Below are 24,254 nucleotides of genomic sequence, written 5' to 3'. Positions count from 1 at the left end.
AGATGCCAAAAATCCAAGCAACACACACACACAAAATGCTGGAGGAAGTCAGTAGGCCAGGCAGCATCTATGGAAAAGAGTATGGGCGGTATTTCAGGCAGAGACCCTGATGTACTCTTTTCCACTGATGCTGCCTGGCAGCCGAGTTCATTCCTTCAGCATAGTGTGTGTTGCAGAATCTAGCAAATAAGGCAGATGCAATAAAATTTTGTTGGCTGCTGTGCTCAGTTTGTGACATCCAAATACATGAAGAGCAAAGCAACAACTGAAGTAGGATCAATTTCCACTAGATTTTACCACAACCTCATTCCAGTTTACAAAGACAAGGAGGGGGAAGGGAGCAATTCCAATTTGTAAATGGCCCCAGTCATTTCTTTTACCTGCAATTGTTACAGGGGAAAAGAGGGAAGTTTAAGAGTTTTGAGCAGGTCCATAAACTTGAGAAAGAAGCAAACACTCCATTGAAGAAAGTTAGTCAGAACAACTGCTGGTGTAAAGGGGGCTATTGCATAGGATTGTAAAAAGCTGCAGGAAGTTGCAAACTCAGTCAGCACCATTACGAATACCATCTTCCCCAGCGTCAAGGACGTCTTCAAAAGGTGATGCATCAAAAAAAGACAGCATCCATCATTAAGGACCCCCATCTCCCAGGACAACATGACTTCCTCTCACTGCTACCAAGAACCTGAAGACAGATAGATACAGACCTTACCTCACTACTTTTTTCCCCCTCCTCTCTTCATGCTATTTAATTTTTTAAAAAAATACACCGTTGCAAGAAAAAGTTTGTGAACTCTTTGCAGTTACTGGTTTTCTGCGTTAGTTACTCAAAATGTGGTCTGATCTTCATCTACTCACAATAATAGACAAACACAATCTGCCTACACTATTAGCACACTAACATTTGTACTTCTCATCAATACTGAGTACACCATTTAAACAATCATCTTCTAGGTTCAAAAGAAAGGTATGTGAACCTCTGGGGTAATGCCTTCTACAAAAGCTATTTGGAGTCGGTTGTTCCAATCAGTGAATGCCAAAAAGGTTACAGCAAAAGACCTGCAGAAATTGAGAACATGCTTAAGTCTCTGTTCATGTATCCACCATATATAAAAAAAACACAACATGAATGGTGCTCATGGAAGGACACCATGGAGGAAACCACTGCTCTCAAAACTGTGCTGCATGTCTCAATTTTGCAAAAGACCACCTGGATGTTCCACAACATTTCTGGGCCAATGCTCTGTGGACAGATGAGACAAAAGTTGCACATTCTGGCAGAAATGCACACCGTTATGTTTGAAGGAAAAAGGGCACTGCACACCAACACCAAAACCTCATCCCAACTGTGAAGCATGGTGGAAAGAGCATCATGATTTGAGGTTGCTTTGTTGCCCCAGGGCCCGGACAGCTTGCAATCATTGAGGGAACAATGAATTCCAAATTATATGAAGACATTTTCCAAGAGAATATCAGGGCAGCTATCCGTCACTTTTAGCTTAAAAGAAGTTGGATGATGCAACAAGACAATGACAAAAATAGAGCAAATCGACAGAGTGGTTTAAAAAGAAGAAAATTCATGTTTTGAAATGGCTAAGTCAGAGTCCAGACCTTAACCCAATTGAGATGCTGTGGCATTACCTGAAGAGGGCTGTTCATGCAAGGTATCCCAGAAATATTGATGAACTGAAGCAGTTTTGTATGAAGGAACAGTGTAAAATTCCTCCTCGCTGTTGTGAAAGTCTAATCAGCTGCTACAGTGAACATTTAGTGTAGGTTATTGCTAATTGCTGCTAAAGGAAGTTCTACCAGTTATTAAATACAAGGGTTCACACACTTTCCAGCCTGGACTGTGAATGATTAAGCAATGTGTTCAATAAAGACATGAAAAGTACAATTGTGTTATTAGTTTAGGCAGATTAATGTTTGTCCACTATTGTGATTTAGGTGAAGATCAAACAATCTCGTTAGATTCTGGACTAGTTCCTGAGGATTGGAGGGTGGCTAATGTAACCCCACTTTTTAAAAAAGGAGGGAGAGAGAAACCGGGGAATTATAGACCGGTTAGCCTCACGTCGGTGGTGGGGAAACTGCTGGAGTCAGTTATCAAGGATGTGATAACAGCACATTTGGAAAGCGGTGAAATGATCGGACAAAGTCAGCATGGATTTGTGAAAGGAAAATCATGTCTGACGAATCTCAAAATTTTTTGAGGATGTAACTAGTAGAGTGGATAGGGGAGAACCAGTGGATGTGGTATATTTGGATTTTCAAAAGGCTTTTGACAAGGTCCCACACAGGAGATTAGTGTGCAAACTTAAAGCACACGGTATTGGGGGTAAGGTATTGGTGTGGGTGGAGAATTGGTTAGCAGACAGGAAGCAAAGAGGGGGAATAAACGGGAATTAAATGCAGCATCTCCAAGTTTGCAGATGACACGAAGCTGGGTGGCAGTGTTAGCAGTGAGGAGGATGCTAAGAGGATGCAAGGTGACTTGGATAGGTTGGGTGAGTGGGCAAACTCATGGCAGATGCAATTTAATGTGGATAAATGTGAAGTTATCCACTTTGGTGGCAAAAATAGGAAAACAGATTATTATCTGAATGGTGGCCGATTAGGAAAAGGGGAGGTGCAACGAGACCTGGGTGTCATTATACACCAGTCATTGAAAGTGGGCATGCAGGTACAGCAGGCAGTGAAAAAGGCGAATGGTATGCTGGCATTTATAGCGAGAGGATTCGAGTACAGGAGCAGGGAGGTACTACTGCAGTTGTACAAGGCCTTGGTGAGACCACACCTGGAGTATTGTGTGCAGTTTTGGTCCCCTAATCTGAGGAAAGACATCTTTGCCATAGAGGGAGTACAAAGAAGGTTCACCAGATTGATTCCTGGGATGGCAGGACTTTCATATGAAGAAAGACTGGATGAACTGGGCTTGTACTCGTTGGAATTTAGAAGATTGAGGGGGGATCTGATTGAAACATATAAGATCCTAAAGGGATTGGACAGGCTAGATGCAGGAAGATTGTTCCCGATGTTGGGGAAGTCCAGAACGAGGGGTCACAGTTTGAGGATAGAGGGGAAGCCTTTTAGGACCGAGATTAGGAAAAACTTCTTCACACAGAGAGTGGTGAATCTGTGGAACTCTCTGCCACAGGAAACTGTTGAGGCCAGTTCATTGGCTATGTTTAAGAGGGAGTTAGATATGGCCCTTGTGGCTACAGGGGTCAGGGGGTGTGGAGGGAAGGCTGGGGCGGGGTTCTGAGTTGGATGATCAGCCATGATCATAATAAATGGCGGTGCAGGCTCGAAGGGCCGAACGGCCTACTCCTGCACCTATTTTCTATGTTTCCATGTTTCTAAATCACCAAATTAGAAGCTCCATTCATTTCTAGAATCTTTGTTACAATGGCAAGTGACCTCAAGACATTTAACCAGGCCAGTGATGCATTAAACCACAAATCCACTCTGTGGCTGACAGGATTCACATTCATTTATTTCAGTATGGTTGTTATAATGAATAGGACCCGTTATTTACCAACAATCATCTGAAGAGCAAAGCTGGCAACTGTTTAAAATGGAGGTGATCAGGCATCGTTGGTTCTGCTCTTTACTACTGAACATTGCATTTAGAGGATTATATAATTAAACCCTGGTAAACTAGAAGTAAAGATGGAATAAAAATTTAAAGAATGCTACTGTATTATACAACCTCCAAAGTCCAGCTCCATAAGGAAACAGATTTTTAAACAAACTTCTCTATCCAGCAGCTCACATGGCAAATCCATCATCTGGTAGAGAATCAGCAGCCTCCAGGAGCTGTTAAAAATCTAATGTTAGGCTGAAAAGGAAACCTGTCTTTAGGTTTCTCTTTATCAAGTATTAATGCCACTTGTAATAAAACCCAGCAAGTTTAAATCCCACCAACCATAAAGGCTGTTAATGGAAATTCAATCTGCCTGGTGCATCAGTGTACACAATGAGTGTTTAACCAGCCATGCAAAGGAGTTATACAAATATTTCAGAAGATTTTCAGACAACGAGCTGTTTACACCAGTTTGGGTTTATTAAACTCCCAAGAGCTGAAGAGTGGAATGTGTACTGAAACAGCAGTTCTGTGTTGGATTCATATAGACAACTGTCGTTCCATAACAGTAGTACAATGTCACAAATGATCTTGTCCCAGTCTAATCTCCTTAAACTATCAGATGTGATAATACTCTCCAAAACAAACTCAATGGAAATAATGAATTTCTATTTAATCTGATAGTCTTTGCAACCTCAAAACACCTTTCTTTCATTAGTTTACAAGTTAACCCAAATACTTGGTTTAACATTAGGAAAACTGCTCTTGCTGGCTTGGACAGTTTATTCTGACTGGTTTTCAGAGAGAAGTGTGCACTGCAGTTGCTCGTAGCAATCTTGCCTCAAGGTGGCCAAGTCCCACTCCAGAGATGAGCACAAAAAACACAATGCATTGAACTCACACGTACTGTCTTCACAATGTTTCTTCTCAATATTAAACAAGGAACTTAGTATGACTTTTCCCCCCAATTTGGATCCCACAGAAAGACAGTGACCCCTAACATGTTTACTGTTAAGATTCAAGAGTTAAATGTTGATCAGAACCTTTGAAAAAACTTTGTTACTCTTCGAAACAGTGTCATGGAATCTCTTAAAATCATCCAAGAACATTAATAAGGCTGTCATTCATTGTCTGTGCAACTTGCTAGAGGTACTGCCTTGGTTCGACATTAGGAAGCCAATCTAGATTTTTTAAATTGGAAAGAACCAGATTACTATTCAAAGCTATGGTTGACGTTTTTGCACCAAGACCACAAGCAGAATAAATAAGCCAAAGTATTGTTAGCTACAAGTGGAATATTCACAGCTAGAATTGGCCATTTAAAGTATCCCAAACTGTAAATCAATGCCAAATTGAAGTAAATAAAAGTGTACACAAGCCATTCTTTTATGTGATATGGAACATAAGCAGATAAGAGACAGTACGATTATGCACGTGGGACCATTCAAAAAAAACTTGAATCTTCTGCTCATCTTAGGCGCCAAGGAGGACTTGCTTCCACAATGATTATGGGTTCCAAGGTGGTTAATGTAAGGGAAAAACAGACTCTTTCACAGATGGGAGTGAATGAGCTGTGATATGACTCACTCCTTACGCTACTCATACACAACACAGATCCCCAATACTATGACTGCTTCTTTCCTCTTTCTGGAATGGTCACATACCAGATACCCAGAAGTCAATTGGGGAGTTACATAACTTCAGGGTGACAAGAGGACATACTTAAACATTTTCATCTATCATTCTGTAACTGTTCCCTTGAATAAGCATGGAATAGTACATGATCGTACATGAGGCACTGATCGTGTGGATAGACAAGAGGCTTTTTCCCGGGGCTGAAATGGCTAACATAAGAGGGCACAGTTTTAAGGTGCTTGGAAGTAGGTACAGAGGAGATATCAGGGTTTAAGTTTAACAAAAAACACAAGAGTAGTGAGTGCATGGAATGGGCTGCCAGCGACGGTGGTGGAGGCTGATACAATAGGGTCTTTTCAGAGACTTCTGGATAGGTACATGGAGCTTAGAAAAATAAGAGGGCTATGGGTAACCCTAGGTAATTTCTAAAGTAAGCACATGTTCGGCACAGCTTTGTGAGCCGAAGGGCCTGAATTGTGCTGCAGGTTTTCTACGTTTCTATGTTTCAGGGAGCATGCTGAATAATCAAATCATGTGGCCTGCCCTAAACAGTCAGCTGACTGCCACAAGGGCCTATGTTGGCATGAACCTTTCTCTAACAGGAGCTAAAAAACAGGAGAAGTTCGTAATTACATGCAGAAATGGGAGTGCACACATGGTGTGTTTGATTGCATTTTCAGTCTGTCCACATCCAATTATGAATTAAAAGATTGACAAATTTCATTTATACAATTCCTTTCAATCTGCAAAGTAGAATAAGCCATCGTGAAATTTGTTCACTTAGCAGCAGTTCAATGCAATACCTGGTAACACAAAGAAAAAATAAAACTAATATACATTAATGTATTTTCAATAGATTAAAATAGTGCAAAAACAGAAATATATATTATTTTAAAGTGGGGTAGTATTCATGGTTCAATGCCCATTTAGGAATCATATGGCAGAAGGGAAGAAGCTGTTCTTGAATCTCTTGAGTGTGTGCCTTCAGGCTTCTGTGCCTCCTTCATAATGGTAACAATGACAAGAGGGGCTTGTCCTGGGTGGTGGGGGTCCTCAACAATGGATGTCACCTTCCTTGAAGATGTCTTGGGTACTATGGAGGCTAGGACCCAGATTGGAGCTGACTAATTTTACAACTTTTTGTAGCTTCAGACCTGTGCAGTAGCACCCCCTGCCCCAACCAGACAGTGATATGGCCTGTCAGAACGCTTTTTATTGGCTACTGTCACATTTTTTTTGTGGCAAGTATCTCAGAAATGTAAGCCAAAATTTAAAAAATACATCAAAATTCACTGGTTTTTGAATCAGCATCTGTTGGCTGAAGTGGATAACACAAGCACACCCAACTGTTTGCTAGTGTAGTGTCTAACGACCACAGAAGTACACATGACTGACCATCTCCTGCCCCAATTAAGCAGTATAGTGTCCCCAATAAACGAAAATAGCTTGGATTCCCTTCTCTATTTGTTTCTGTTCTTCAAGAGTTGTCCCAAAATAAATAGCTGCCCAAATTAATTGCAGAATCACTATAGAATTAACTGTGGAATCCACTATAATGATTTTCAACTAAGTGGACCTGGAATTCCAATCTGAAGAATGCTCCAATGCAGACCCTTAGTACTCATTTTGCAGTAAAGGAAAAAGCACCAAGGAATGTTGTTGGAAGAGTGAATAATGAGGAAGTTCGTGTAAGGTTACAGATCAGATGGAAATATGGTTAGAGCATTGGCAGATTAGAATTTAATCCTGACAAGTACAAGGCAGTGCATGGGGCGGGGGGGGGGAGGAGGGGGGCAAGGAGGAGGAGAAGAGAAACAAAGTCAAATAGCGATAGGACAGTGCCTACAGTAAATGGTAATAAGAAATGGCAATGGACAGAGGGAAGTTTAGTTCAAGTCTATAGTTCTCCAAAGATAGCAACACAGGTAGGCAAAGAATATAAAATTGGGATGTTATTTTGCAAGTCTATAAAAGACTAGTTAAACTAACCTTGTGTAATGTATGTAGTTCTGGGTGCCACACTACAAGGAGGATGTGATTGCAATATGGATCGAAGTGGACATTCCAGGATGTTGCCTGGATAGGACTGGATGAGTTTGCTTATGGAGAGACGGGATAGGTTGGGCTTGTTTTTTCCCTGGAAGAAAGACAGCTAAGGAGTGATCTGATAGCACAGATAGCCAGAATCTCCATACCCACCCCTCCTCCAAATTTTCAGTGCATCAAAAACAAGAGGGCAGAAATTTAAGGAGAAAGTTTCTGTTTAGTATGGTTGATATTTGAAACTCACTTCTAAAGTTGGTGATAAATAAAGAAAAACAAACATTTAGACAGAGTTAAATAGATAAAGCATAGAAGGATGTGGTCTCAGTGCAGTAAAATGAAATGAGTGCCCCCGCTGTGATAATTGAAGGGCCTATTGTGCTATAGGACTGACTGAAGTCAGATTGCTTGCTGTCCACTTAACAGACAATAGTAAGGGATATTCTGTGTGGCTGCGCCTTTAACTAGGTGAAACAAGCAGATGGAGCAAATTAATGCTGCACAAGGGCAGGCAATACTTTACAAAGGCAACTCACAGTAGCTCCAAGTGCCATTCTTTCAAATAGGCAAAAACATCTTGCATGTTTTGAAATGTCGTTCAATTGTAGTACAATTACATTTTTGCTTATTTTTGAAATGGCATTTTTTTTTGCTGAGGTAAGAGGAAGAGTTCAAATTGTGCATGTGTGCTTTCAAAAGGCGTATGAAAAAGTTTAATTTATCAGCCTCATCAGTAAAACTAAGGACTGGAACAGAGAAGAGGCAGTAGTACCACAGAAGTTCTTAAGATTGGGAAACAAATGGTGAACCATTGCCTCTGAGGTCAGGACAAAGTGAAACCCCAGTGTTACCAGGATCATGACTTTCCTTTGGACAAGATGTAGAGAATTTTAAAATATATTGGAATATGCTGGCAGGATAGGCTGAAGTTCAAACAAATAGCAAGCAATGTCCTGGAGCTGACCTCTATTTATAATTGAACTTAAAATACAAGAACGAGGTCACATTAAATTTTTATAAACACCAGTTCAGTCACAACTACAGCAGTGTCCAATTTGGAGCAGTTCATTTCAAACGCACAAAGGCCACAGAGAGGACAGACAAGGCACATCACAGATTTGGCAAGCAGAGACATAGCCCTTGGCCTGCTGCTTATAATGTTGACCTTTTGCCCATCTACACTAATCCCACTTGCCAGCATTAGGTTATATTCTTCTGTGTCTTGTCTACTTAAGTGCCTGTCTAATTGTAATTGACATGTGAAGTTTTTTTAAAAAAGGGTCATAGGAATAGTCCAGGGGTAGCATATTCCTGTAAGGGTGGGCATACCAAGTTTGGGGAAATCATACTGATGAGGGGATAAAGGCACTGGTCAAGAAAAATGAAGCGTGCATCACATTAGGCAACTGAGTATGAATGAATCTGTCAACAAACACAAGCTTAGGATCATGTTTAAGAGGGAAAACAGGAAAGGCAAAAAGATACGAGACTGATTTGGCAGGCAGAATTAAAGATAATCCCAAAAGATTCCTCAGTTATATCAGCAGTAAAAGGACCACTGAAGAGACTGCCCTCTTAAAGATCAAGGAGAATATCATGGATGCCAGAAAATAAGGATACAAGTAGTATGCTTTTAGAACACATGATTGTTATGAGGAAGAAGGTAGGCTGATACTTGAAGATTCAAGATTGCTTATTTTCACATGTCAGCACACAAGTGTAAAGGAGAATGAAATGATTGTTACTCTGGATTTGATGCACCATAAAAATCAAATAGCTTACAGAACAATTAAACAATGAATACAAAAACACAAGATCTTATAAACATAGACTGATTGTACAGTATGTTCATAAAACAATGTAAGATTCAGCACTATCTGTATACAAGGTAACTTATAGGAAAGTAATAATGTAATGGCAGTGGAGTTATTGGTCAGCTTGACGGCTTGGGGGAAACAATTATTTTTAAGCATAGTGGTCCTGATGTTGATGTTATGCAGCCTCATCCCTGAGCAGGGTTGGTGGGATCCTTTATATTGCTGGCCCTTGCCCCCAACAACTTTCTGTCCTTGGTGATGGGTAGGCTGATAGCAGTGATGCAATGTACAATTCCAAGTACCCACTGTGGAGCCCTGTTGTTCACCGCAATGCAGTTTCCATATCACAATGATGCAGCATGTTAGGATGCTCTCAACAGCACATTATGCATCTGAAATAATACACAATAAGATGGGCAAATGCCCAGTGCCTGATCAAATACACACCCAGCTCCTCTGGGAGGCCAAGGAAGAAATTTTAGAGGCCCTAGGAGGGAGATTTGCTTTGTCATTCCCTTCTGGTAACATTCCAGAAGAGAGGAAGGCTAATGTGGTTCCATATTCAAATTGGGTAGTGAGGATAGGCCAGAGAACTCCAGACCTGAGTGTGACTTCAATTATAGGAAAATTACTGGAGGGAACTCTGAGGTACAAGATCCACGATCACTTGGATAGTCAAGGCCTGATCAGAAATAGTCAGCATGCTGCAGTTGAGGGGTGGGGCAGTGATGTCCAATGAATCTTTCGCAGAGGGGATAGATGAAGGTGGGGCAGTGATGTTGCTCATATGGACCTCACAGAACTACTTTTGACAAGGACCCACATGACAGGCTGCTCTGAAGATTCAAATTGCATGAGACTCAGAGAGCTAATGAAGAGGACTCAAAATTGGCCCAGTGATAAAAAGCAGAGGGCAAATGGCTGAAGGTTGATTCTGAGACTGGAAGCTTATGACTAGTGGGGCGCCTCACGGGTCAATGTTGGGACCTCTGTCATTGAGTAAATGATTTGGATATGAATGCACATGATAGGATTAGCAACTTTTGGGACACCATGGTAGCGCAGCTGTTTATGCAACGCTACTACAGCTTGAGCATCAAAAGTTGAGAATTCAACTCTGGCATCGTCTGTAAGAAAGTTTGTACTATTTTCCCATCAGCATGTGGGTTTCCTATGGGTACTCCGCTACAGTCGAAAGATGTACCAGTTAATTGGTCATGGCAAATTGTCATGTGATCGGGCTAGATTAAATAGGGAGATTGCTGGGCAGCGTGGCTTGCTGGGCCAGAAGGGCCTGTTCTGCGCTGTGTAAAAAAAAACGTTGCTGATAATACTAAATTTGGGAATCTTGTCTGATGAATTGCAAAGAGATCTTGATCAGTTCGGCTGAGGCATGGCAAATGGATTTCAACTTAGACAAATTTAAGGTGATGCATTTTAGACAGTCAAACCAGGGTAGGACTTGTACAGTGACTGGCAGGGAGTACAGGTGCACAGTGTGCTTAAAATAGCCATGCAAGTACTGAGTGGTGAAGACTTTTAACATGCTGGCCTGCATCAGGGCACTGTTTAAAAGTAGGGACATTATGCTGCAGTTACACAAGTCATTGGTGCACTCTGATGGCAGAGGGGAAGAAGCTGCTCCTGAGATGTTCAGTTCATCTTCAGGCTCCTGTACCTCCTTTTTCACAGTAGCAATGAGAAGCACGGTAGCATGTCCTGAGTGATGGGGACCTTTAATGATGAATGCAGCCTTTTGACAGTGCCCTTGAAGTAATGCCCATGATGGAGCTGGCTAAGTTCACAACTTTCTGCAGCTTATTCCGTTTCTGTGCAGTGACCCCTCCACACCAGATGACGATGCAATCAGTTAGAATGCTCTCACGCTGTACATAGCAGAAATTTGTGCACATCTTTGGTGACATATCAATTCTCTTCAAATTCCCAATAAAATATAGCTACTGTCATGCCTTCCTTTAATTGCATTAATATGTTGGGCCCAGGATAAATCTTCAAGAGATATTGACACCCTGGAACTTGAAACTGCTCACTCTTTCCACTTCTGATCCCTTGATGAGAACTGGTGTGTGTTCCCTCATCTTACTCTTCCTCAAGTCCACAATCAATTCTTCAGTCTTAACGTTGAGTACAAGGTTGTTGCTGCAACACCACTCAACTAGCTGATGCATCTTGTCACCACCTGAAATTCTGCCAACAACAGTTGTGTTGTCAGCAAATGTACTGAAACTGTATTTAGCATTTAAACTGTACCTAGCCACACTGTCATGGGTGCAATACGTAGAGCAGTGGGCTAAGCACATATCCAGTGTTGATAGTCAGTGAGGACATGCTACTTCCAATCCACACAGCCTATGGTCTCTCAGTGAGGAAGTCAAGGATCCAATTGCAGAGGGAGGAACACAGGCCCAGGTTTTGGAGCTTATGAATCTCCAAGTTCATCCACGGCTTCTGATTTGGGTATGTCCAATGTGCTCTCATAGGCACACACTCGTCCACTCAGGTTTAAATTAAGCCAATGGCAGGTGCAGCGTATTCGTTCCGATTCGAAGATGAATCGTTGAACATTGTCCAAAGCAGTCCTGTAAACACTCCTCCACCTCCCATGATCATTCCTTCTTGGCTCTGTCCACTGGTGCTGCAGTTTCTGCCTCTATGCAGGGAGATGTAGAGCCAGATGTTGGACTTTTCAAAGATGGGTGTGGGGTGGCGCAGAAAGTGTTCGTGATGGTGGTGTAACAGTGGTCAAGAATGTTGGTTCTCTAGTACTACAACTGATATGCTGCTCAGAAACTTAAAGCCACCTAGTGGAAATCTCACACAATGATAGGGAAGACATCAGGGTGTGAAGTTGTGTGCCTGCTGATTACATTACTCAGCTCCTCCAAAGCCTACGTGATGTTGGTCTGAGGTGGAATATAGACAGCTACCAGGATCATGGTGAAAAACTCCCTTGACAGATCAAATAGACAGCATTTGACCATGAGATGCTCTTGATCGGGTGAGCAGGACTGAGACAGAATCACCATGTATGTGCACACAATGAGTTAATCATAAAGCATACTCCACCTCTTCTACCTTTAAAAGGCTGAGCTGTCCTATCTTTACGGAGAACAGTGAAGCCAACAAGATGCAGCGCTGCAGGGGTGAGCCACAGTTTGGTGAAGCTAAACACACAGCAGTCCATGATGTGCCTCAGGTACTGTAATCTTACTCTGAGGTCATCAATATTCCAGAGGCTATACATATACCTGCAGGATAGTCAGGAGTGGAAGGCTGAAGCTTCTGCTTCTCAAACAAACTTGTATTCTTGTAAACTTGTACCACAGGGAAACCACTTTCTCTTTCTTAACGGGGAAATGCATTTGCAAACCAAGTCTGCATCAGAGGCTCATCACCTTTCAGTATCGAGAGATATTTTAGACATCTTAAATTGATGCAGCTTACTGAAGTACCCATGGCTGTGACTGTGGATTTCAGCTATAATGGTCCTAAACAGAAATATTTGATGATTTCCATCACAGCTGCACATAGAGAGGAGTTTCCACCTTAGGTTCCTCTTTTTAGCGGGCAGAATGCTGCGGTTGCCGTGAACTAGTTGAGCAATCAGTACTATGCTGAATTAATCTACGGCTAGCTTAAACATATCTATGTATCTAATTCCATCACCTTCACTGGCAATGAATTCAAAATATCATTCCCAGAGAAGGTGGCGCAGCATCCATCTCAAATTTCCTTTAAACCTACATCCTTGTGCTTTAAACATGTTCCTGTTTTTGAATCTTTCTCCAAGTTGACGTATCAATCCACCTTATCTCTGCCAATCCAGACAACTTCCTGGAGGATCAAACATAAGATTTGCAAGATACTGGAAATTCAGTGTAACACACAAAAATGATGGAGGAACTCAGCAAATCAGGTAGCATCAATAACCAAGGAATAGAGTTGACAGTTTGGTTGAACCCTTCATCAGGACCAGAGAGCTTTTGTTAAGCTGTTGATTTGTTGTATCTTGATCTGGTTAGTTGTGTTCTACATTGTGGGCATTATGTTAATGGCAAATGCATGGCGATTCTTGAGTGTTGCCCTAGCACATCCTGAGATGTGTTGCTTGTTAACGCTAACGGTGAATTTCAATGCATGTTTCTACGATAAAGAAAGTGCATCTGAATTTTGTCCATTGTGTGATAAGCACACCATGTGATTACAGCCAATTTAGTAAACAACTCAACTATGAAAGTAAATTAAGCTCAACACATGTGCACTATGTTAGCAAACCAGGTGCGCAAAAAATTAGGAAGGTAAATAGGATATTGGCCTTCACAGCAAGAACAATGAAGTAAATAGGTACAGAGATGTTCTTTCAATTGTAGTCCAGTTTTGTCATAAGTGCCATTAAAAGACTTGCTAATGGAGAGATGATTCACAATATTGACTCTTAGGTGAAAGACAGTCATGAGGGACAACAGTCACAACAGTTTTGAGGATTTCTTTCTACCTTTGAAGACTGCATGGCTTACTTAGTCTAATCCTGACCATTTATCCTGACTACTACTATGTCGACTCTAACAGACTCTGGAGAATGATAATACGCTAAGATGCCACTGCCCAATGGAGGAATCAAATACGAGGCAGCAGTGTCACCCATTTAAGATTGAGACAAGAAGTGAGCTACAGAGCTGTGCATGCTGAGTCACTGAATATGTTCAGGGCAGGGAAGTATTTTGGATTACAATCCCCAAATCCACACAGTGAGGGCATTTCAGTTAGAAAACACAATAATAATTAACCCCAAATACAGAGAAGCAAGGGGAAAAAAAGACCTTGCATGCATTCATCTCTCTTGATTTGTCATGAAATTGTCAAATGAGAGGATTGTCAATTGGCATGAGAGGGGAACTGGCCAAGGTTAACTGGAAAGGGACACTAGCAGCAATGGCTGGAGTTTCTGCGAAAAATGAAGGAAGTGCAAGACAAATATATTCAAGTAAGAAATATTTGAATGGAAGAAGGACACTACCGTGGCTGACAAGTCAGAGCCAAAGTAAAAGCAAAAGAGCATACAAGGAAGCCAAAGCTAGAGGGAAGACAGAAGATTGGGAAGCTTTTAAAAACTTGCAGAAGAAAACTAAGGTCATCAGGAAGGGAAAGGTGAATTATGAAAGGAGGCTGGCGACTAATATCAAAGAAGATACTAAAAGCGCTTTTTTAAAAAAAATATATATACAGGGTAAAAGAGAGTTGAAGGTAGATATAGGACCAATAGAAAATGATGCCGGAGATATTATAATGAGAGACGCAGAGATGGCAGAGGAACTGAATATATATTTTGCATCAGTCTTCACAGTGGAAAACAACTGTAGTGTACTGGACATTCAAGAGTGTCAGGGAAGCTTTTTACTTGCAGTGAAAATACCAACTGAGAAGGTGCTCAGGAAGCTTAATGGTCTGAGGGTGGATAAATCTCCTAAATCTCATTCGTAAGGCCAGTGATGTTGTGGGGATGGAACTGGACTCTCTGACGGTGGTGTCTGAAAAGAGGATGCTGTCCAAGTTGCATGCCATCTTGGACAATGTCTCCCATCCACTACATAATGTACTGGTTGGGCACAGGAGTACATTCAGCCAGAGACTCATTCCACCGAGATGCAACACAGAGCGTCACAGGAAGTCATTCCTGCCTGTGGCCATCAAACTTTACAACTCCTCCCTTGGAGGGTCAGACACCCTGAGCCAATAGACTGGTCCTGGACTTATTTCCTGGCATAATTTACATATTACTATTTAATTATTTATGGTGCAACTGTAACGAAAACCAATTTCCCCCGGGATCAATAAAGTGTGACTATGACTATGGACCTGATGGAATGCACCCTCGGGTTCTGAAGGAAGGAGCTAGAGAGATTGCAGAGGCACTAACAATAGTCTTTCAAGAAATGATAGATTCTGGCATTGTACTGGATGACTGGAAAATTGCAAGCGTTACTCTGATATTGAAGGAGGGTGGGTGGCAACAGAAAGGAAACTAAAGACCGGTTAGCCTGACATCAGTGGTTAGGAAGCTGTTGGAATCAATTGTTAGGGATGAGATTACGGAGTATCTGAAGGCACATGACAAGATAGGCCAAAGCCAGCATGGTTTTCTAAAAGGAAAATCCTGCCTGACTAACCTACTGCAATTTTTTGAGAAAGTTACAAGCAGGGTAGACAAATGAAATGCAATAGCTGTGGAGTACTTGGATTTTCAGGCCTTTGACAAGATGCTGCACATGAGGCTGCTTAGCAAGATAAGAGCCCATGGAACTGCAGGGGAGTTACAAGCATGGGCGGAGCATTGGCTGATCGGCAGAAAACAGGAGAGTGGGAATAAAGGGATCTTATTCTGACTGGATGCCTGTTATTAGTGGAATTCCACAGGGGTGAGTGTTGGGATGGTTGTTTTTTTTTTATGATGTCTGTCAATGATTTGGACTATGAGATTAGTGAATTTGTGGCTAAATTTGCCGATGATATAAAGATAGGTGGAGGATGAGAGGTGACTTGATAGAGGTGTATAAGATGATGAGAGGCTTTGATCTCGTGGATAGTCAGAGGCTTTTTCCCAGGGCTGGAATGGTAGCCACAAGAGGACACATGTTTAAGGTGCTGGGGAGTAGGTACAGCGGAGATGTCAGGGGTAAGTTTTTGACTCAGCAAGTGGTGAGTGCGTGGAATGGGCTGCCAGCAATGGTGGTGTAGGCGGATACGATAGGGTCTTTGAAGAGACTTTTGGATAGGTAAATGGAGCTTAGAAAAATAGAGGGCTATGGGTAAGCCTAGTAATTTCTAAGGTAGGGACATGTTCAGCACAATTCTGTGGGCCAAAGAGCCTGTATTGTGCTGTAGGTTTTCTATGTTTTTCTGTTTTCAGATGGCTCCAGCAAATACAGGAATTTCTGAAAGCTAAAATCAAAGATATGTACTAGCTTCAAATGTAATAATCACAACACAAATAAGCTCTGTTGGCATTCAATAAAATTATAGCTCATCCAAAACAGCGCAGCAAAGGACATCTTTCAATCTGTCTTCATGTCTCCAACTATAGTTACCCTACTTTGATCCAATTTCCCCACATACCTTCCATGAAACTCAGGAACTCAGCTGCTCCTAGACTTTTCTGCTGCCAGCCCACCATAGTTGAGTAGAATTCCTCCAAGTACAGAAGTAGGTCAAATAATTCTTACCTAGATAGGTCTCAAAAGCAGCTTTCCTCGTCTGGGATGTGCTCTGTAATCCATATGGAGAGGACATTGATGGACTGATGAACTGCATTACAGGGTACATCAACTTCCGTGTGGATAATAACGTTCCAACTAAAGTCAAAGACATCAAAGCCATACTGAACAGGGAAAGGGCATTCAGAGATAGAGACGAGGGAACTGAAGGAGAAGATTGCCCAGGGCAAGGACAGTAGGAAGATGGAGAGGAAATTACAGTAGAACAACACAAAGGATGTGTGCAACCGTATGCAAACAATCACAGGGTACAGAAAGACCAGGTGATTGAAGGGGACTGGGACAGGAACAACGAATTAAATGGGTTTTTCCAACAGGTTTGATGAGGCTTCTGTTTACCACTCTACAACCCATCCACCCCCCAGTTCCTCCCCTCTCCCTCAGTCTCTCTCCAAGGACACCAAAGAGCCAACAACCACAGACACATGGACTGCCACTGCTGAGCAGGAAAGGAGAGAGCTCAGCAGACTTCACCCACGCCAGACAGTGGGCCTGGATAGCATCAGCCCAGTTCTGATGAAGGGTCTCAGCCTGAAACATCGGCCACACTCTTTTCCATCGACGCTGCCTAGTCTGCTGAGTTCCTCCTGCATTTTGTGTTGCTTAGATTTCCAGCATCTGCAGATTTTCTGTCTCGGCCCGAAACGTCGACTGTACCTCTTCCTAGAGATGCTGCCTGGCCTGCTGCATTCACCAGCAACTTCTATGTGTGCTGCTCGCCCCTCTTAAATATCAGTTTCTAGAACAGATGCAACTAGATATCCTCACTTTCTATGCTGATTATGAAAATTACTTTACAAGGATGGTGCCAAAATAAAACCACCAACACCTAGGAAAGCAATATTTACCAAGAACTCAAATAAAAGCCCTTATCTGAAAGAGGGGTATTCAGTATCAAGTTTCTAAATTGATTTTGTTTGTGAATTATACAAGTGAAATACATTTGCTAGTTTGCTATCCTCTGAAAGACGAAGATTCTTTTCTTCAGGTGCAGTTTATAATATACTGCAGTCAAGTATAATAAAGAAATCAAATTCAGAAGACCCTGGGTCAATTTCAGCCAGGGATCCTCCTAGTCCATTTCTCATGAAGGGTCTCTGTCCCAAAATGCTCACCATACTTTCCTTCCCAGGAATGTAGCCCGACTTGTTGAGTATATAAAGTAGTAAGCATGGCACAGGTTCTTTGGCCCATGATGTTCAGAATCAGAATCAGGTTTATTATCACCGGCATGTGACGTGAAACTTGTTTGTGCCAACCACGGTGTTTATTTAAACTACTCATCTGCCTACACATCCTCCACTCCATTCCTAGTCAAGTATCTGTCTAAAAGCCTCTTAAACATTGCAAATATCCTCTTCCACCATTTCGTCAGCAATGCATCACTCACCATTATGTTGGGGGAAAAACTTGCCTCATTAATCCCATTTAACCCCCCCAACTTAAAACTCTGCCCTCTAGTATTTGACATTTCCACCCTGAGGAAAATAAATTCTGGCTATCTACCATATCTAGGCCCCTCATAATTTAATACTTTTAACAATTCACCCCTCAGTCTTCAACACTTTTTGTGCAATGAAACTCCACTGCTCCCTCACATTGTAGGAATGATTAAGCTTTAAAAGCTATAATGCAGTTTGAGGCTTACTGAAAGGCCCAATATAGTTGGAAGTCTTTCATCATGGGGAAAAGGAAATTAGCAACCCGGAATCCTTCCAGAAAATTCCAACGAACCTTTTAAATAATGCAAGCTTCCCTTAGGTGAGCAAGATGAGTCTTGCTCTGAATACATTGTTCATTACAGTAAAATATGGACCATTGCTTGATTTCCAATTTACCCACGACTATGCACCTGTTTTTAAATGTCAGTAGCAAGATCAAATAAGTATGTCCTTAACTCTCCTGGTAAATGCAAGTATTGTGGAATTCTACCAAACAATAAGCAGGGAGAAAAGGACATCACTAAACCCCACACCAGGATTGCCTTTCATGCTATAGAAAGTGACTCCATGGCCAACAAAACCAATTTACTTATGAAGTTATTATTTAAATAGGCAAGATGCCTTGAGATATCTAGGCAGAAATTCTAAAGCCAGGCACATTCAAAATTTCTCATTTCAAACAATTATGAGATTATGTCACAATGAGCTGAATAAGCCCTACCTCATATCTCAAAGACAAATGTTGGAAAGACCACAGTAAATTGTGACCTCACAACTAAAAAAAATCTTCAAAATTTTCTACCTACAATGGTTAGCAACAACCTGGAGATACAAACACTACTTACACAGATAAACTCTGGCTTCGCTTACTTTCGGTAGAAGCAATCCAGATAGTTTTTGTGGAGCCCCAACGTGGGTTTCTGTCTCCAGTCAACATTACTAACAAAAGACTTTGCATAGTGACATCACAATAACTTTTGCAGTCTTGAACAAGCAAAGATGAGTCAGATAACCAAAAAAGTCACAAAGAAAAACCACACTCAATCCCAAAGAGGAAAAAAAAACAACTTGATCTCAAAAATCAAAACAAAAAAAAATTTCCATTTTCACAACAAACACCTTAGGCAAGATCACATTAGATCAGTCCCGTTGGCTGACCATTTTCCATTCACTCACTACAATGATGGTTAGAAAAGACTTCACAACATTAATACAAGTCAATAGCAATATCATTTAGTGAAAAGTGAAAAGAATGGAAGTCTCCCACAAAGATCACAAAATTTGACATTGTATCATTTTAGCCTTGGTTATAAGAGATCACCATTTTGTGCAGATGATCAAGTCCATTGTGCTATTACGGAAAATTCAAATTGAATTGCAAAGCAAGATCTTCAAAATCATTGCCCTAACTCAACTGGACAGGTAGTAATTGTAAGCTAATGATCACAAACATCTTGTGAAACCCTGGCACAATGGTTAGCTCACAACTTAGAGCCCATAAGAAAGGCCCACGGGACAAGGGGCAATATCTCACACTTAGTCATAAATTCAGCTGGAAAGCAAGTATCATTTATTATTTTATTTTATTAAAAGATTCAGCTCAGAGCCAGATGCCCAACTTACCTATCTTACCCTAGCCTAATCTTAGGACAATTTTACAGTGACCAGTTACAGCTACTATCCGATAGGTCTTTGGACTGTGGGAAGAAACCAGAAAACCACATGTTTACAGGATGCAATGTACAAACTCCTTACAAATGGTGTCAGAACTGAACACTTGACTCCCCAAGTGGTAGGTGTTGCGCTAACCATTATGTTACTGTTGTGCCGCCAAGCTTGGATTTTATAAGCAGCTTTTTATTAGAGAAACGGTATGATAACAGGACTTTCTGGTCCACACTGCCTAATTACACCCATATGACCAACTAACTAACTCATACATCCTTACAACGTGGGAGGAAACTGGAAACCCACCCAACAGCAGTGGGAATTGAACCCAAGTCATTGGTGCTGTTATGCTAACTGCTACATTGCAGTGAGGTAGAGAGTCCTTTAAAGTCCAGCATAATTACTACAGGTGGGGGAAAGGAGAGAGAAAAGAAAGGGATAAACGCAATTATAATTGTGGCTAGATGTCAGAGCTACATATATCTCCAATAGTAAAACATGTTCTACTGAACCACAGTCATAGCTTAACAATTAGGTGAATTTCAACCACTATGTTCCTATTCATAATGGAGCAGCAAGCAACACCTGCTCCCGGAGCAATCCCACTTTCCCATTACACCTGTAACACGTACTTTCCACATTCCCATGACTTCTACTGCCAATTTACTCAAGGGAGAATTAACCTACCTACTTTGGGGCATAGGAGGAAACTCATGCGGTCAGAGAGAGGAGGCAAACTTCACACCAATGGCACAAGTCAGGATTGAACCCGAGTCACTGGACCAGTTAGGCAGCTACTAGTAACCATGCCATTTTGCGCAAGTAAAGGTGTTTTAAGATACTACGAAAATTCTCAATGGACTATCAAAATTCAGGCCTCAGTAGAGACAAAATATCCCTGCTGGGCCAGAAGCTCATGTTTAAGTTTCAGAACTTGAGCACATAACCCAGCTGATAGCCTAAGGCACAACCACAAAAATATAGATTGAGACAGGTGAATTGTTAAAACCAACTCCCTGTGCATGCATGGTGCAGAGGGTTTTTTTGTCTGCAAAAAGCTGAACAAATCTCATACTATGCTCGTGCACATTTATCCTCCATAATCACTTTTCACAAGATTATTTTGCCTTTTATATCTATCACTTATGAGATCACACTGATTGTATATGGTGACACACATGTACTTTGATAACTCTGTCAACTGCTCATTGTATTTCCTACAAAATACCGCCTGTCAGCACTTCAAAAGCATTTGGATGCAAAGCACTTTCAGGCATCAAGATGCAAACACTAGCAGCACCTTTTTAAGATATGCTACAGATCTTCCATTAACAGTTATAAACAATATTTTGGAAATGCACAGTCTGCCCATTACTGATTACACAACATTTATTTCAATAGTCATGTCAAAGACTTGCGAGCACACTTCTGGAAAATGTGGGAGCTGAGTTGTGGCAAAGAATAACACTGAGGCATGGCATTCAAGCCACAGGGAGACAGTATTGAGGCATGGGAATTTTCTGGGAGAATTGCCAGAGTAAGGTCTTATTGGAAGAAAACAGTCAATTATAAACACTAGGGTGACTGAAGTGGGGTATGAGGTGGGTTGTGAACCAATGTTAGGTGCAGAAGTAATGACTGTTTTTAAATTCTGAATAAAAGCATACCAAAACTTCACATTTAAGTAGACATCATCAGAGAAACTCTCAATACAACTGGCTATTGTAGTTGTTGGAACTTCACATAGGGAAGAGGCAGGTGCAGTGGTAATATACACAGCTCCTTTGTGAATAGTGCATTCAAAACATGGGCAGAGGGATGGTTAGATGGTTGGGATATCTAACTATGCACAGAAGAATCTCGTTCAAAATGGAGCAAAACAGCTCTCTACACAACAAAGCAAAAATTTCACCTCATCACCAAAGTAAAACACTGGAGTCCCTATATTTAAAATCCACATTAAAAGTGTTCTAGTAGGGATAAATAAGAGGATATTTCAAGAGTTAAGTGCCTGCAAAGACTCAAACAGTACACCAATTTGGGGGGGGGGGGGAAGAGAACAAAATTTGGCAGAACAAGCTATTTCTTATTTTAAAAAGTCAGATATTCCAACAATAAATATTTTAAAAATAAAAATATAAACCTCAGAATATTTAGGTTTAATCGAATCTTAAAGGAAACAAAGTAAATAACAGAAACAACATCTCTACGTAAAACAGCAAACTTGTCTTGATAAGGTGAAATATTATCCAGTTAAAAGGAAAAATCTACACCCACCCACCCCCCAAACATTAGAGAAACTCAGCAGTTAGACAGCACACACGTAGGAGAATAAACAGTCGACGTTTCAGGCCGAGACCCTTCATCAGGTCTCAATGAAATCTCGGCCCGAAACGTCGACTGTTCATTCCCCTCCATAGATGCTACTTGACCGTCTAGGCTCCTCCAGCACTTTCCTCAAGATTTCCAGCATCTGAAGGATCTCTTCTGTTAAAGATCCAGACATTTCTTATTAGCCCATCCATTATAAAAAGTAACTAAATAAGGAAAATGGAGGCAGGCTCAGGATATTTCGGCCCGACCAGTCTTTATTTTAAATAATAACGCCTCCCAAAAAAAAGGAGGGAAGCCTCCTTTCAATTCCAAATCATCCTACTGATAGAGTACAAATTAGTGGTGAAGAGGGATAAACTGGAAAAGGTACTGAGAGATAATAATGAGCAGGGTAGCTTATACTTGAATCAACAGACAGGCCTTAGGTGGATTTAAATCGGCACGGAAACTTAACGTTAAGTTGAAATAGGATGATTTTTTGGAAGGGTGGTTGGGAGGGCTGAAGAAGGGAAGGAGTCCAGTGATCCCAAGGCTCTCAGGCTTCTTCCACCCCGTTACCCAGGTGAGCCAGCGTCCCCGGGCTGCACTTGTGCCCCGGCTGGAGATAGTGGAGGTGGAGGGAGGGAGGGAGGAGGGAAGGAACAGCCATCTTGTGATAAAATGGCGCCCGCCGCCGGGGCCCGCAACCCCGACGCCGCTTCCGACATTGAGAACGAAACAAGAACAAAACTCGCCAAATAAAAATAAACTCACCCGGGCTCGTTCTATCGGGCCGTCACTGTGTGTATACCGATACCAGATAATAAATAACGCGACACAGGAGTCCGGATGGAGACGGATCCTGGCTCTCCGGCCTTCCCTTTTTTTTGCGCTCCTCTCACTTCCCCCCTCCCCCCACTAAATATAAAAAAGCCTGCTCACTAACGGCCGCTGCTCGCCTCCCGGCTCATTAGCATAAATTGTTCAACCGCTTGACCAATCCGGCGCGAGCTACTGCTCTACGTTTACAAACCCGCCCACTTGAATGCCGGCGGCGTGTATTATATATACGAGCGACGTCTGCATAGTTTTATCATAAATTAAGGCTGGTTGGGAGGAGGAGAAGATGGTGAGAGTGGGCGGGGAGAATGAACGCCAATGATTCGCGGATGTAGGCGAGATGATCCCGCTGTGTGTTACGTTACGGTCAGCCTCATCCTCGCCCCCTATTGCTGGGAGGATAGGAGTGTAAATCGGCGAGGTCAGTCATGTTTCCCCATTCAGGAGAATACAAACACCGCAAACAATCCCTAAAATTCAGTGCAACACATACAGAAGGCTGTAGGAACTCAGCAGGTCAGGCAGCATCTATGGAGAGAAATAAACAGTTGACATTCTGGGTTGAGACCCTTCAGGAATTAAAATTTATTGATTTATCATTGTCACTGCGCTGAGGAACAGCTAGAAAAGCTGAGTTACAGTTTGCCATGCATACAAATCAAATCATTAAACAGTGCATCCAGGCAGAACAAGGTAAAACAATAACAGTGCAGAATGAAGTATAGTGCAGTACAGAAAAAGTGCAACACAGGTAAACAATAAGGTGCAAGTTTATAACACAGGGTCAGGAGATCAATTTAACAGAAGACCATTTAGAAGGTATCTTTAAGCCAGCTTGTACATGCTTTCCAGGCTATTTTGTATCTTCTGTCTGATGGAAGAGGGGAAATGAGAGAATGTCTTGAGTGCATGGGGTCCTCGGTTATGCTGACAGCTTAATGTTAAAAGTAGCCCACACTCTTGATACTTCCTCATCAAAAATGCCATTCCCTATTCCCAGTTCCTCCATCTCCGCCACATCTGCTCCGAGGATGAGGCTTTCCGATCCAGGACATCTCAAATGTCATCTTTCTTTAAGGAACACACATCAAAGTTGCTGGTGAACGCAGCAGGCCAGGCAGCATCTCTAGGAAGAGGTACAGTCGACGTTTCAGGGCGAGTCCTGACGAAGGGTCTCGGCCTGAAACGTCGACTGTACCCCTTCCTAGAGATGCTGCCTGGCCTGCTGCGTTCACCAGCAACTTTGATGTGTGTTGCTTGAATTTCCAGCATCTGCAGAATTCCTGTTGTTTCTTTCTTTAAGGATCGTGGTTTCCCTTCTACCATCATCAATGATGCCCTCACCCGCACCTCCTCCATTTCCCGCACTTCGGTCCTCACCCCATCCTCCCGCAAACACAACAGGGACAGAGTTCCCCTTGTCCTCACCTACCACCCCACCAGCCTCCGGATCCAGCACATTATCATCCGCAACTTCCGACACCTTTAACAGGACCCCACCACTAAGCACATCTTTCCCTCTCCACTCCTCTCTGCTTTCCGTAGGGCTCAGTCCCTCCGCGACTCCCTTATCCACATGTCCATCCCCACTGATCTCCCACCCAGCACTTATCCTTGT

General features: G+C 42.0%; 1 protein-coding gene across 8 annotated transcripts in view; it reads right to left on the bottom strand.

The window, feature by feature from the left end:
- LOC134346629 (protein PRRC2A-like) overlaps positions 1–22,720 on the bottom strand; it is a 149,775-nt gene extending 127,055 nt beyond the window's left edge. For all 8 annotated transcript variants that reach the window (XM_063048091.1, XM_063048086.1, XM_063048089.1 and 5 more), the window contains exon 1: positions 22,571–22,720. The gene's annotated coding sequence lies outside the window, so the exon portion shown is untranslated. The remainder of the gene's footprint in view (positions 1–22,570) is intronic.
- Positions 22,721–24,254: the final 1,534 nt, after the last annotated feature.

This window comes from Mobula hypostoma, chromosome 5 (genome assembly GCF_963921235.1).
Source record: "Mobula hypostoma chromosome 5, sMobHyp1.1, whole genome shotgun sequence".
NCBI lineage: Eukaryota > Metazoa > Chordata > Chondrichthyes > Myliobatiformes > Myliobatidae > Mobula > Mobula hypostoma.
The sequence above is the reverse complement of the archived record's forward strand: the minus strand, read 5'-3'. Positions and strand labels throughout refer to the sequence as shown.